The following is a 12,603-nucleotide window of genomic DNA, read 5'->3' on the forward strand; positions in this document are numbered from 1 at the left end:
GCTCCTGGGAAAACACAACCGCCGCCTTCTGTCCAGCCGAGCGCTCTCCTGTGTGGGTATTATTTGGTAGAGAAACCACCAACCCCTCTGAGGTGCCATTTCGATGCCCCTTGCGCCCAATCCTGAATGCAGCTCCACAAATCGTGCAAGTTCTAAGGCATAATTATTAACTGTAATAATTTTTATCCAAACTGTGCCTTTTAGGCTTCCTGCTAGGCCTAGGTATGCTCGCTACGCTCACCAGTGCTGCTGCTGAAAATCCTCTTTTAAAGTTTGTTGTTTGAATCTCCTATACTTATGCCTTATTTTGTGTTATTTCAGTGATATTTGGCTGGATTAAGGTCTTTCGGATTTTATTTTGGCAGTTTTCAATCTGGAAGTAGGCTATAATTTTAAGTTTACTCCCACTTTTCGTGTCCATACTGTGTTTTTCATAAATTGCAAAAGTTTCCTGCGCGTGTCAAAAAATTGTGGCAGAATCAGGAAGCAGTACACTGTATTAATAACATTTTTGGGACCATAAATGAAAGAAGGACTAAAATATTTCTGTTTAAAAATATTTAACTACAAATTTAGAACAATCAGCTTTTTGAATAATTATTGTTGATGGTGTTAAATACACACAGTTAGTTACTTGTTCACTGACAGCATGATATGAATTACTTCTTAGTGAAATTTTACCATGGATTTGGTTCTCTTAAGCACAATATTTGTCATACTTTTCTATGCAGCTGTACCCCCCCCCCCCCCCCAGCAATGTTGCTGAGAGTTCAGGGCTCTCTGATGTCACTGAAAACTGAGCTGTCAGCCTTCAGGTTTAGAAGCTCTGGTTTAAATATGCAATTGCATAGTCAGTCTCCACAAGGTTTAAAATTGTCAATATTTATACAAAAAATATAAATCAGAACACAGTTCATCTCTGTAACATGGTGAACAAAATCACCTCTGGAAAAAAGTATAAAGAAGCAGTCTCATTCCTCAGTACTTGTTGTCCGAACACTAAAAAGACTTCAAGCTGGTGTTCAGACCTGTAACTTTATCATTTATGCTTTAAATGGTTATTGATGGTCTTTTCTGTGAAATGTTTTAACTCACTCGTACTTTTCACCTGCATAGTTTCAGTAGTCACCATGCAGAAAAGTGCTTTCATCTGTTTCATTTGAAACTTCTACCTGCTAATTTCATTTCGTGCCACCCAATTCTTACATTATAGGAGATAAGGTATAATTATTTTTTTATCAATATTAAACAATAAAACAATAAAAATCACAATTATCTTCCCTATGTCTTTTGTAAATTGACATATCCACCTTCTATCTCCCTTCAGTCATCTCACTTAGTCATCTTATGTTTAAGCTGAAGCTTTCCATGCATTTTTCCTCTTATAAAAGTTTTTGCTCACCATTAATTTCCCTTTTCATTCCTCCCACATTTTCAAATTCCATTTTTTTTTAATTATCCTGCATAATCTTGTACCACTTACAAACTTGGTCATCTTATTATCTCTTTTACTATTTATAGTGAGTACGTAAACAGCAATGGACATCGCTGTGAGATTCTAGTAGAAACCTCCCTCCACTGTGGAGAAGGATTATTTATTCCTACCTTTTTTCCTACCTGAAATCAGTTATTAGCTAAGTACCAGGTCCTTTCCTCTTATTGCAGGGCAGCTTAGTTTCTGCAAGAATCTTTAGTGAAGATTTTGTCAAAAAGATTTTTTAAAATACAAGAATCTTACATCATCCAAGCTCACTCTTTCCACGTACCTTTCCAAAAACTCTTCCAGGTTTGTGTGGTATAAAGGGCTCCTCTGTAAGAATCTCTCACAATATCTACCTAAGCAAACAATTTTTCTAGCCTTATCTTTGTTGAATCCTCCTGTCTTTAAATCATGGTCATTTATTGGCCCTGCAAAGTCTACAACAGCAGGCTTCCTGCTTCTGATGTCTTTGGAAGAGGTTTTACAATAAAGTTTTATACCATTACCAACATTTTCCTTCAAACGCTTTTGGTCTGCCTTTTACAGTTTTACATTTAGCTTGCCAGAGGTTTTGCTATTTTCTGTTTTCCTCATCTGAACATATTTTTTTTTTTTTTTTCAGAACGCCTTTCTGCTTTTAATACTATGCTTTATTCTTACGTGCAGCTCTGCTAGTCTTTCGGAGGTCCTCTTACTAGCTTTGATAAATGACAGATACTTACTCAGAAATTGTAATACAGGTCATTTTCCCCTTTGGCTATGCCTTTTAATTTACTTTTAACAAACTTCCTTGATTTTATGTAGTCCTCTTCAACATTCACTGTTGCTATGGTAAATTTATTTGGCCTTTCACTTCTACAAGGGTGTTGAATTTGAATATATTATGATCAAAATTCTGAAACGGTTCTTTGATACAGAAGTTCTGAAGAAGGTCTGGTGCCCTGCTTGGTCCACATGAGTTCTCCAAGCTCCTCTGATGAATTGCTCCATTTAATGATTTATGTTGTGTAAAAGCTAAAGTTCTGTATAAGGACCTATCATAATATTTATCCAGTCTGGATATAACTGATCGTTTTCTTTACTCCTGCCTTCACAGCCTTTCTGATTTCCCCTACCATGTCACAGGCAGCTATCCCAGCCTTTTTACTGTTAGCAACAAAGAACCAGGACAGAGGGAAAGTCGAAGCCTGAATTTTCAGGCTTCAAGGACTCAGAGCAGAGCAGTTGCTCCTTTTGATTAATTTCCTGTAGTTTATTGATTTGAAGAACCTAAAGAATTGTTAACCAGTGAGCTGTTATGTTATGCTCCTACCTCTGTGACCCCAAAGACATCTATTCCCATGCTCTGCTGTCCCAGTGAGCTCTTCTGCCTGAAAGTTTTAAAGTTTTGAAATCTGTATTTTTCCTGAGTCTGAAGTTTATTCTGTTAATGAACATCTCAAGAATCTAGATGTATGGAGGCCTGGATAATAGTGGAAAGCAAGTTAGAAATCATCCAGGGAGTAGGTCTAAACATTTGAGGTGACTTTTACGTTGTTACCTAATAGTCTCTAGCTGCTTTTAAGTCCAGTAGCTTAGTCCTGGCAAAGGACACCAATTTTTAGTTCAGTGAGAATTCAAGTGTAACATTGCCATTCCAACTAATATCCTCCATCATCATTTGATATTTTTTATATCTTTGAACCCTGACCATATTTATAGTTTTATATATTCAGAGAATTCAATGATCAGAAAAAGACTGGTGGGGCTTTCTTCAATTAATATTGATATGTAAATAGAGTTATAACAGCAAGGCTAGTGAAGAGCAGCATTGATTGACAAAGAGTGAGGTCCTCATTCCTTCTGCCTCAGGCCCGTTTGATTCCAGGTGTAGAGCATTTGCTGGCAATACCTTCAGAAGTTGGTAGGACTTAGGAAACAAGCCATGTTCTCCCTCCCGGATCCAGCACATCTTTGTCCATGTTCTCTAATCCTTTGCTAGCTGGTTAGGCAGTGTCCCCTCCGGCCTCCAAGACAAGCATTTACCAGAGATAAGCCTGCTCCTTAAACCCGAACGCTGCCAGATCTTCTGGAGCCTCTTCTGCCTTTCTGATTCTGTCTGATGTAAAGGCTCCATTACAGGGCATACTAGATGAATTTATTAAACTGAAAATGTGCACTGAAAAAGCAAAGAAAAACATCCTTCTATAAAGAAACATTTGTACAGCACAGGTCTCAAGACAATCTTGCATGGTACATGGAAGAATTGTCACTTTGCAAATTTAAAATTAATGGGCACACTGTAGTTACAGTTATATTAAAGGCTTTTTGCCTGATCATGATGATGGACTAATTAACTGAAGCAGCCTCTTCATTTTAGGTTTTCTGATTCTCAAGCATCAAAAAGGAAATGGAAGCAACCAACCTCTAAGAAGGGTAAGGTTGGAATAAGGGAACGAGAAGATGCTGCGGCAATTGGTAATATCAGCCTAAAGTAGCCGTTGGATTCGGGCAGCTAAACAGAGAAGTCCAAATATTATGGAAATATAGTAATGGCAGCTACAGTGAAATAACAGCATAGAGAAAATCAAAGAAAAAGAATGAAAGTAAGTGCAGTGAGCATAAAAATAGGATGAAAGAAAAAAAAAAACACCCAATACAGTCAGATTAAGCAAAGGAAGACAGTGAGAAACCTACTGGAAAAAAGGTAAGTAAGTTCTGGGTTGTTCTCTTTTAATGCATGAAGGTAGAGAAAGCTTCAAATGCTACCTACATTTCCCCTGGTGATTGTGAACTGCTCATTTTCCATCTGAGAGAATCTAGAAAAGAGCAATAGCTGGCTCTTATAATAGTAATTACCTTTACTTGCAAAAAAATGATACCTAATAAGACTTGATATTTTGTGTTCAGCTACATACCAAATATCAACCCCTCCTTTTTCCATCAGAGGTTTTGCAAACACATGACTGCCTCACACAACTAAATTTCTGGTTGAGACCAAAGGGACTTTTGGAGGTGGAAAACATTCAGTGGGATTGCTGATTGTAATTCTTTTGAGTAACTTCTTAACATTATATGGCAGATCTATCAAGTTTTCACTCTTTGGTATGTAGGGAAACCTGAAGTATTGCACTTTTTACAGGAAAACAATCCAGGGAATTCTTGTTCAAGAAACTTTTGGCAAGATAGCTTATCCATGAAAAAAAAAAAATCAGTCTTTTAATAATGATTCCAATTTATTCTTTTGGACTGTACTTTTTAAAGAAATACAAAATGTACTTCAAAGGGAAAGATTATAAGGTATATCTAAGTCCACAGGCAGAGCGGTCACCTTGTCACTGTACTTTGCTAGTGACATCAAATAACTCAATACCATAATAAAGAGGAAATGTGAAGAATGGCTAATAAACGTGTTAACATCAGGGAAATGAGAGGCAGTAAAAAAAAGTTTCCTTGCAAACTTCATTAGACTTTGTATCACTGAATACACTGCAGATTTCTCAAAGCTAAGTTTGCCTCAGAAGCAGACAGTGTAATTATGTACAGAGGGAGGTGAATAGACTTTTCCCAGACACACTGGCCCATTTCCTATTTATTCTGCAAGAGACTTAAACCAAGTATAGCTTTACCTGTTACAAGGGGAAAAAAAACCCCAACCCTTATGAGAACTGAAATGAGACTTTGCTTTGGAAAAAATAAAGTACGTCTGATTCAAGACAGTTTTAAATTACTGTTTTCTGACTGGAATGCCAGAGATCTGTCTTTTACAGAGGGTCTCCACACCTGACAAGGAAGCCATTTGATCACAATAATCCATAACCTTACTGGGGAAATTGTGGTCAATTTTCATAATTTTTCGCCCATCGTCGGTTCTTAAGATCTCTGTTCTGTCAAGTTAATTGCTTTTCCTCATCCTGAAAGAGGCTAAACTTTCAAGAACCTAAAAAACAGGAGTATTCTGGAATTCAGCATTTTTTATCTCTTAACCACAGTGCTGTTGCACAAGTAGGAGCTGGTAGGACAGGACTCATTGAGAGTCTGGTCTTTTTTTGTTCCTGTCACTTTTATTTCTCCAAGATAGCAAAAGGTAGTTTGTGTCACTTCCAACTGACATACTCAGTTGGTACCTAGGATTTTGTAGACTGAGTGTCCCAATTTATATACAAAATGAAAAGTATGTTGCTTGACATGCAGCGTTTTCCAAAGCAGACTGGGCCAAAGCCTTAGACCCACTGAACTGCAGAAGAACCAGCCCCCAGTTTCCCGAGGCCTGAACTTTTATTTCTCCCTCTCCTGTACAGTGCCGGTTTTGCCGGGGGAGCACCGCGCTTTCCCTAGTTTTATGCATTTATGTATTCCCTAATTTTTTTTGTATTACTGCAGCGCCAGCGCAGATGAAGGCCCCGTTGTGCCTGATAATATAAACACGCACCAGACGAACGGTCCCTGTCTCGAAACCTTGACAAGCCAAGTTATTTTCAACCGAGCTGACACATCCCCCCGCACACACCGCGGCGGCGGGAGCCGGCCGGCGCTGCCCGCCGCGGCACGCACGCTGCCTTCCTCGGCCGGTTGCCAGCCCAGCCCTCGGCGGCAGTCGCCGGCATTCCGGGCCACAGCCGTGCCCTGCAGCGCCGCTCACCCCGCGGGACGAGCCCCCCCCCAGCCCCCGCCGGCTGCCCAGCAACTCCTGCCGCCGCCCCGCTGCCTCACACCGCCCCTCAAGGCAGAGGTCCCGACGGGCAACGGGCCTTGCGGACCCCTCGCCGCCGGCCGGGAGGGGGGCGGCGGTGCGAGGCGGGGCCCGGCGGCCGCCCCGCCTCTCTCCTCGGGGATGCCGGGATGTTTACGGGCCCGGCAGGAGCAGCAGGGGGCGGAGAGGAGGTCGGGGCCGCTGCGGGTGTTCAAGCTACCCGTCAGGAGCTCCGCTAGGCGCCCGCAACCAGCTCCGGCTAGGCTCCGGGCCTGAGGCGCCGGAGAAGCTGGGGAGGAGAGGAGGCCGGTTGCGGGCCCCCGCGTCAGGAGAAGGCGGAGCCAGGCTTCCCGGTGAGCGGGGCGGCGGTGGTGGGGCTGCCGGGCGAGCGTGGGGCCGGGGCCGTGGCGGGGGTCCCGATGGCCGTGCCCGCTCTCTTGGAGGCGCCCCCCCCCCCCCCCGCCCGCTCCGCCCGGGCGACTGCCGGGGTCCCGCCTCCCACCTCTTCCTATTGGTCGCCGAGGCGCTTGCTCGCAGTGCCATTGGGCGCGGCAGCTGCCGCTCCGCCCGCCGCAGGGGGAGGGAGCGGTGCGGGTTTGGAAGCGAGAAACTTTCTGCGCCGCGCTGAGGGGGCGGGATGGCGGCCGCCGACCGTGGCGGGGTCGCGGCGGTGCCTGCGCCTCGCATATGGGTACCGCCGGCTGCCCGGCGACCCGCGGCCTGAGGGGCAGGGCCGGCCCGGCCCCGGATCTGTGGTGGCGGCGGTTGGGGAAGCGGCTTCTTGAGCGCTGTTGTGGCGGTTCGACCGGTGGCGGTCCTGCAAGGGCTGCCTCTGTCGAGAGGCGGGCAGGGACCCGGCCCGGCCACCTCAGCGCGCCTCAGGCTGCCTGCGGCCTGGCCGCCGTGCCGCTCGCCGCTGTCCCCCGTGCCTCTGCCCCTGGCTGAGCTCTTGGGGTTAATTCCGCAAGCGGAGCCGCTTTCCATCATGTTTTTCGTCGTTTCCGGCTGTTTCCCTCCAGGCTCCTCTGCCCTCCTCTCACCTGGGAGGTTGGTGGGCGCTCCCCGGGGGCGGCCGAGGGGGACAGCCCTGTCTGGAGGGTTTCACGCAGCACTGAGTGAAAAAAAAAAACAAAACAGCGTCGTCGGTGGGAGCCACGGCCCTGTGGTAGCGAGTCGAGAGAGCCCCGTCCCAGCGGGGAACCCGCTGCCTCTGCCCTGCTTCCTCCCGCCCGGGCGGCTGCCTCGGGCTGAGGGGAGCCGCGGCGGCCCCGGCACCAGCAGCGCCTGGGGCGGGCAGGGGGGCAGAGGGGGATGGCCTGGCGAGGGCCCCTTCTTGCCGGTGCCGGCGGTTTCCTCGTCTCTGCTCTTACCAGGCTGCCGGGTTTTGCCTTGCCTTGCCTCGCCTCGCCGGTTGGTGAGGCTCCCAGATGGTGGCAGCGCCAGTGGCTGTACCAGGCTGGGAGGAGCTGAGGCCTAGTGGGAAACGCTGGAAGTGAGGCATTCTCCATCTGTTGGGGTGTTTTTAATTTTTCTCCCACTCCCTGCTTCTATATTTACCCTACGTAGCACCTGATCTTGGTTATACTAGTACTGGTCCTGAATTCCATCTTGTGTCCATTCAAGCTATACCTGCTTTGCTTTAGGATTCAGGAGTTCAGAATGTTGTTCTTTGGGTGGAATGTGCTTTGGTTTTGCTGGGCATTTTGTGAGGCACATCACTTCTTGAATGATAAAACTACTTAGGATGTTAAACCTACTTCTGATAGAAGATGATGAGGTGTGTGTGCTATTAAATCACACAAATACTTGAATCTTGATATTGGAAAACACTTTTTTTTTTCCACTTCTTGCATCATCTGAATAGTAAACATTTGCCACCTTTGAGGTGATAGCACTGTTTTCTCAGATTGCAATGGTAGCATCACTTCTCAGGAAAGGTCACACGTGCATAGTAATTTTGCTGAATGTATCGGGTATATTTCCTGTATAAAGTTATATTACAAGCTTGAGATGCAGAAATTGCTGTCAATGATATGTTAATCTGTAAGGTAGACACTTTGGATGACTAGGTGTCAAGTGGATATTTGCAGCTCCACTAAATCAGGAAGAATGAAGTTTAAAAATGTTTTACTTTCAAGGCTGTCTAGGAGACAATTCAGTGTTGTAGAAATGTCTGTATTTGAAATTTTGGACTCGGGCTAAAATGCAGTATAAAACAATCATTAGTTCATGGGCTATGAAAAACCTAGGCAGAGGAAGGAAAACTGTTTTGTGTTGTGGAAAGAGGGAAACTTACAAGCCATGTCTGACAGCTTTAAGTAAGAACTTAAGGCTCTGCAGGTTTGTTTGCCTTTTTTTTTTTTTTTTTTCCTTTTTGATACTGGAAGAAAGAATATATTAAGAGCACTATTTTTTTAATTTCAAAACATAAAGATACTATATTTATAAATACCTGATGTTTGGGTAGATGACTTCTGAAAGCACACAGAGACTTTAACTGTAAGTGTAGATATACTGCCTTTTTCATGGATATCTTGTATTCAGCAAACCAATTCATCACTGGAGTAAAAAAATTACTTGAGAATAAATCAAGGAGTTCTAGCCAACTAAAAATCTTTTTTTGATTGACTTATCACAATGTCTTCCAGGGTTTATAAGAATTGGAGAAGTAGAATCGCCTCTCTACCATATCAACTTCTTTCCAAAGAAGAAAAAAAAATTGAACACTTTAGAGTTTGTCTGAATGCGTGTGAGTGTGTGAAAAACAGGGTACAAAAAGTCAGTTGCTCATTTTGCTGTGACTTGTGGTATCTTCTGAATTGTAAGGTAGAGCCATATAGCCCACCTATACCTTTCTTTTTTGTGCAACAGAGTTGAGCTCAGTTCCGCAAAACATAGCCAGTCCAGTATATTTGTCCACAGAGACAATGTGGTGAGGCAATTTGTTCATGCATGCAACCCCCCCCCCCCCGCATGTTTAATAAACTTTGTACAATATCCTGCATTTACACTAGCCCTACCTTCAGTTGTATTGCCATCGATGCCTTGTTGCCTTCTAAAGTTTGACATTGTTCCAAACATCTGTGCTGAATGGATGAGTTCACGTTAACTTGAAAAGTCTCCTGGGAAGAGTCAAGCTGCAATAACCTCTTGTCTACCTCCAAGGAAGTTTTTTTGATTATTTGGGGCTTATCCAAAAATCCCTTCTTATTCCCTTAGTAGTAGTAGTGCTTAGGAATGATGGGGAGGGGCGGGGGATTATTTTGTGCAGGTGAATACCATAGATAGTCATAGGAGTAAACTGATGAATTTCTAGAAAATCTGTTCAGTTTAGCTACATTCCATGTGCTTTGCAGCGGAGATGAAAATAACTGACCAAAATACCAAAGGGCAGCCTTTAGAGCACTGATTTGCTGTATTTATCACCATTTGACCCCCTTGGCCGCACGGTAAGAAACTCAGCCCTAGAGTTAAGTACAATAATACTACCTGTTGTTTGTTTGTTTGTTTTTTTTTTTTTTAAGTAAGTATTAAAAGGTTTCTTCCTGTCAGGTTGATTAACAAAGCTGAAGAGAAGCAATGCTATTAAAATTAGTTGCTTTTCTGGTGAAGATAATCCTGTGTGTTTGTCTCTGGCATATGAAACGCAACTGTGATTCAGTAGTGATTTCTGTAGCTAGAAAATAAGCAGTATATTTTAAGTGCCATTATTCCCTGTTGGGCAAACAGAACACATGCTTATGTAAGGGAATTTGTTATAAAATTTTAAACAAGGCATTAAAAAGAGGAATTTGTAAGAAAAATACTATGAACAATCATGTTAAAACCAGATTGCATGTAGTTAATCTTGTGGTATTAGTGACTTCTCGCTGTTGATTATAGGTGACAAAGTAAATAGACTATTTGCATCATCTGGCATTTGGGAGTTTGCATTCAAGCCTCTTTGCTTTAATCTACTTGGAATGATTTATAACAAAGTTATTGCTGTCTTATTTAATAGCTAGATCTGTGTTGGACCAGATTAATTACTTTACAATGTCATAAAAGTACATGTAAAGCTTGTAGATTAGATCCTTGCTGAAATCTTTGGGAGAGGTTTAAGTTAGGTGCTGTGAAGTGTGGATGAACCAGTCTTTTTCAGTTCATTTTAATATTCTGTTGTCAGTGTATGAAGTTTACAAAATTATTGATTCCTTGAAAGCTGGAAGGCAGAAATACCGCAGCTGAACTTAAAGTTAATTCTAAAATAAGTAAAAACTTGTGGTGGGAAAATGCATAGCATTCTGTCCTGTAGAGGCCCTTCTTCTGTACCCTTTTAGTCCTCATCTGAGAGCAGATCCAAAAAAGGAGTTCTCTTTGCAGCAGCGAACTTCCAGTTCTTGCCCTGACTGAAATTCTGAACTGTGTGTTAGGTACATGGGCTGCTTGTGAAGTTCATGGAGATAAGTAGGACTTCAGAAGAGGAGCAGCGAGCAGCCTGCAAACAGAGTGCCTAATGTACAGCTAGTCATTGAGGATACTCCAAAACCAGGAATGGATCTTGAGTGTTTTAGCCACTGGTGGTTTAATGTAAAATGTAGAAACAGCTGTGAACTTGAGTGTTGGCTTCTGAAGTGAGTATGCTGGTTGCTAGCTGCTTTTCACCTGGACCCAGGGATCCTGTATCACTTGCTACTGTCATGCATGGTTTCAGGATTCAAAGGTAATACTAGTCAGAGGATCATAAAAAGCCTGTAAAATATGTCTGGCACTTCTTTTCTGATTCTGTATCGTGCTTCATTGATTTTATCATCTTTAGGGTAGCGCAGATTTTAAACTATTTACTACAGATATAATTTTTTTTTTCAGTTTGTGAATGTGCATCTAACACGTGCAGTATGGTATCATAAGGTGTTGTCTTGCACTGGTTTCTAAGATATTTAGACATTTTTTTTAGAATTATGTGGAATTTATTGTTAAATGTGTTCTACTTCACCTGTAGCAATGTGGATGTTATCAGCCATGGTTGTGGCACAGTCGTATGCAGCCAGCCTTCCAAACTTGGGTGTGTTTTTACCCTGTGCTTAGCAGTAATGGGTTTATCTGACAATGCTTCCAGCCTTTTAATTTGTACTGCGTCTTTTTTAACTCCTGTGTGAAGTTCAGCTGTTTACACTCTTAGTAGATCTCTTTAGTGTCTTTTTATGAATAATTTATTTTTACATATGCATTTAAAACTATCCCTGGAGTTGTTCTGGTCCTGTCACAGCTTCGCTTTGCTTGGTTTCATCAAAGTCCATCCATCAGTAGTTTGGGTGATTCTTAATGTAGGACCATTGATATGGCAATTGTTGTAGTAATGACATACAGTGGCAGGGTTATTTAGCACTTAACATCATACAATTTGTTTTATGGCTATTCTCACCCAAAATAAGGCAAAACAGGTTGTCAGAAGGATTTGAACTAGTTTATTCCCGTTCTCAAAAACTTCTGCTGTTGCCCCATACAATGATGTTGTCAATGTACTGCAGGTGTTCTGGAGCTTCACCCTGTTCCAGTGCAGTCTGGATCAATCCGTGGCAAATGGTAGGGCTGTATTTCCATCCCTGGGACAGTCAGTTCCAGGTGCACTGGACACTCCTCCAATTGAAAGCAAACCGTGGCCTGTATGCTGCTGCCAAAGGGATTGAGAAAAATGCATTAGCAATATCAATTGTGGCATACCACTTGGCTGCCTTTGACTCCAGTTCATATTGAAGTTCTGTCATGTCTGACATGGCGGCACTCAGCAGCAGTGTGATTTCATTCAGGTCGCGATAGTCCACTGTTAGCGTCCACCCTCCACTAGGTTTTCATGCTGGCCATATAGGACTATTAAAGGGTGAGCAAGTCTTGCTGATCAGTCCTTGGATTTTTGAGTTGATGAATCAGCTTATGGATGGGAATCAGAGTCTCAGTTGTGATATGGCCACTGATGCACCGTTGTGGCGATTGGCACCTGTTGTTCTTTGACCCTCAGCAGTCCCACAACAGATGGATCATCTGAAAGATTGGGCAAGGTAGACAGATGTTTAATTTCTTCTGTCTTCAAGGCAGCTGTCCCTTTTGGGTCCTGTAGTTGTTTGAGGGTGAGCTGCCCATGTTCTCCCACATGCCATGCTACCAATGACTATCCAGCCTCAGGGCAGATCACTGGGTGGTATTCTTAAATAGTTGTTTAACCCTAAACAAGGCCTGAAACACATTCAGGAGACATAGCAATAGGACAAAGCTGGTTTGAACATCCCAAGGATATTAAAAATTCTCAAAAGCTGTTGTTCTTGGCCCGAAGGAGAAAAAGGAGGTAAAAGAGCTGGGGGCAGTATCCTCTCCCTACTTCCCCCATAGATTGGGTGTGATTATTAATAAATTCAGAGAGATGGTGCCCAAGGTACAGGCAGGACAGCAATGCTGCATAAACAACCCAACATAA

This window comes from Vanellus vanellus (assembly GCF_965231255.1).
Source record: "Vanellus vanellus genome assembly, chromosome: 5".
Lineage (NCBI taxonomy): Eukaryota > Metazoa > Chordata > Aves > Charadriiformes > Charadriidae > Vanellus > Vanellus vanellus.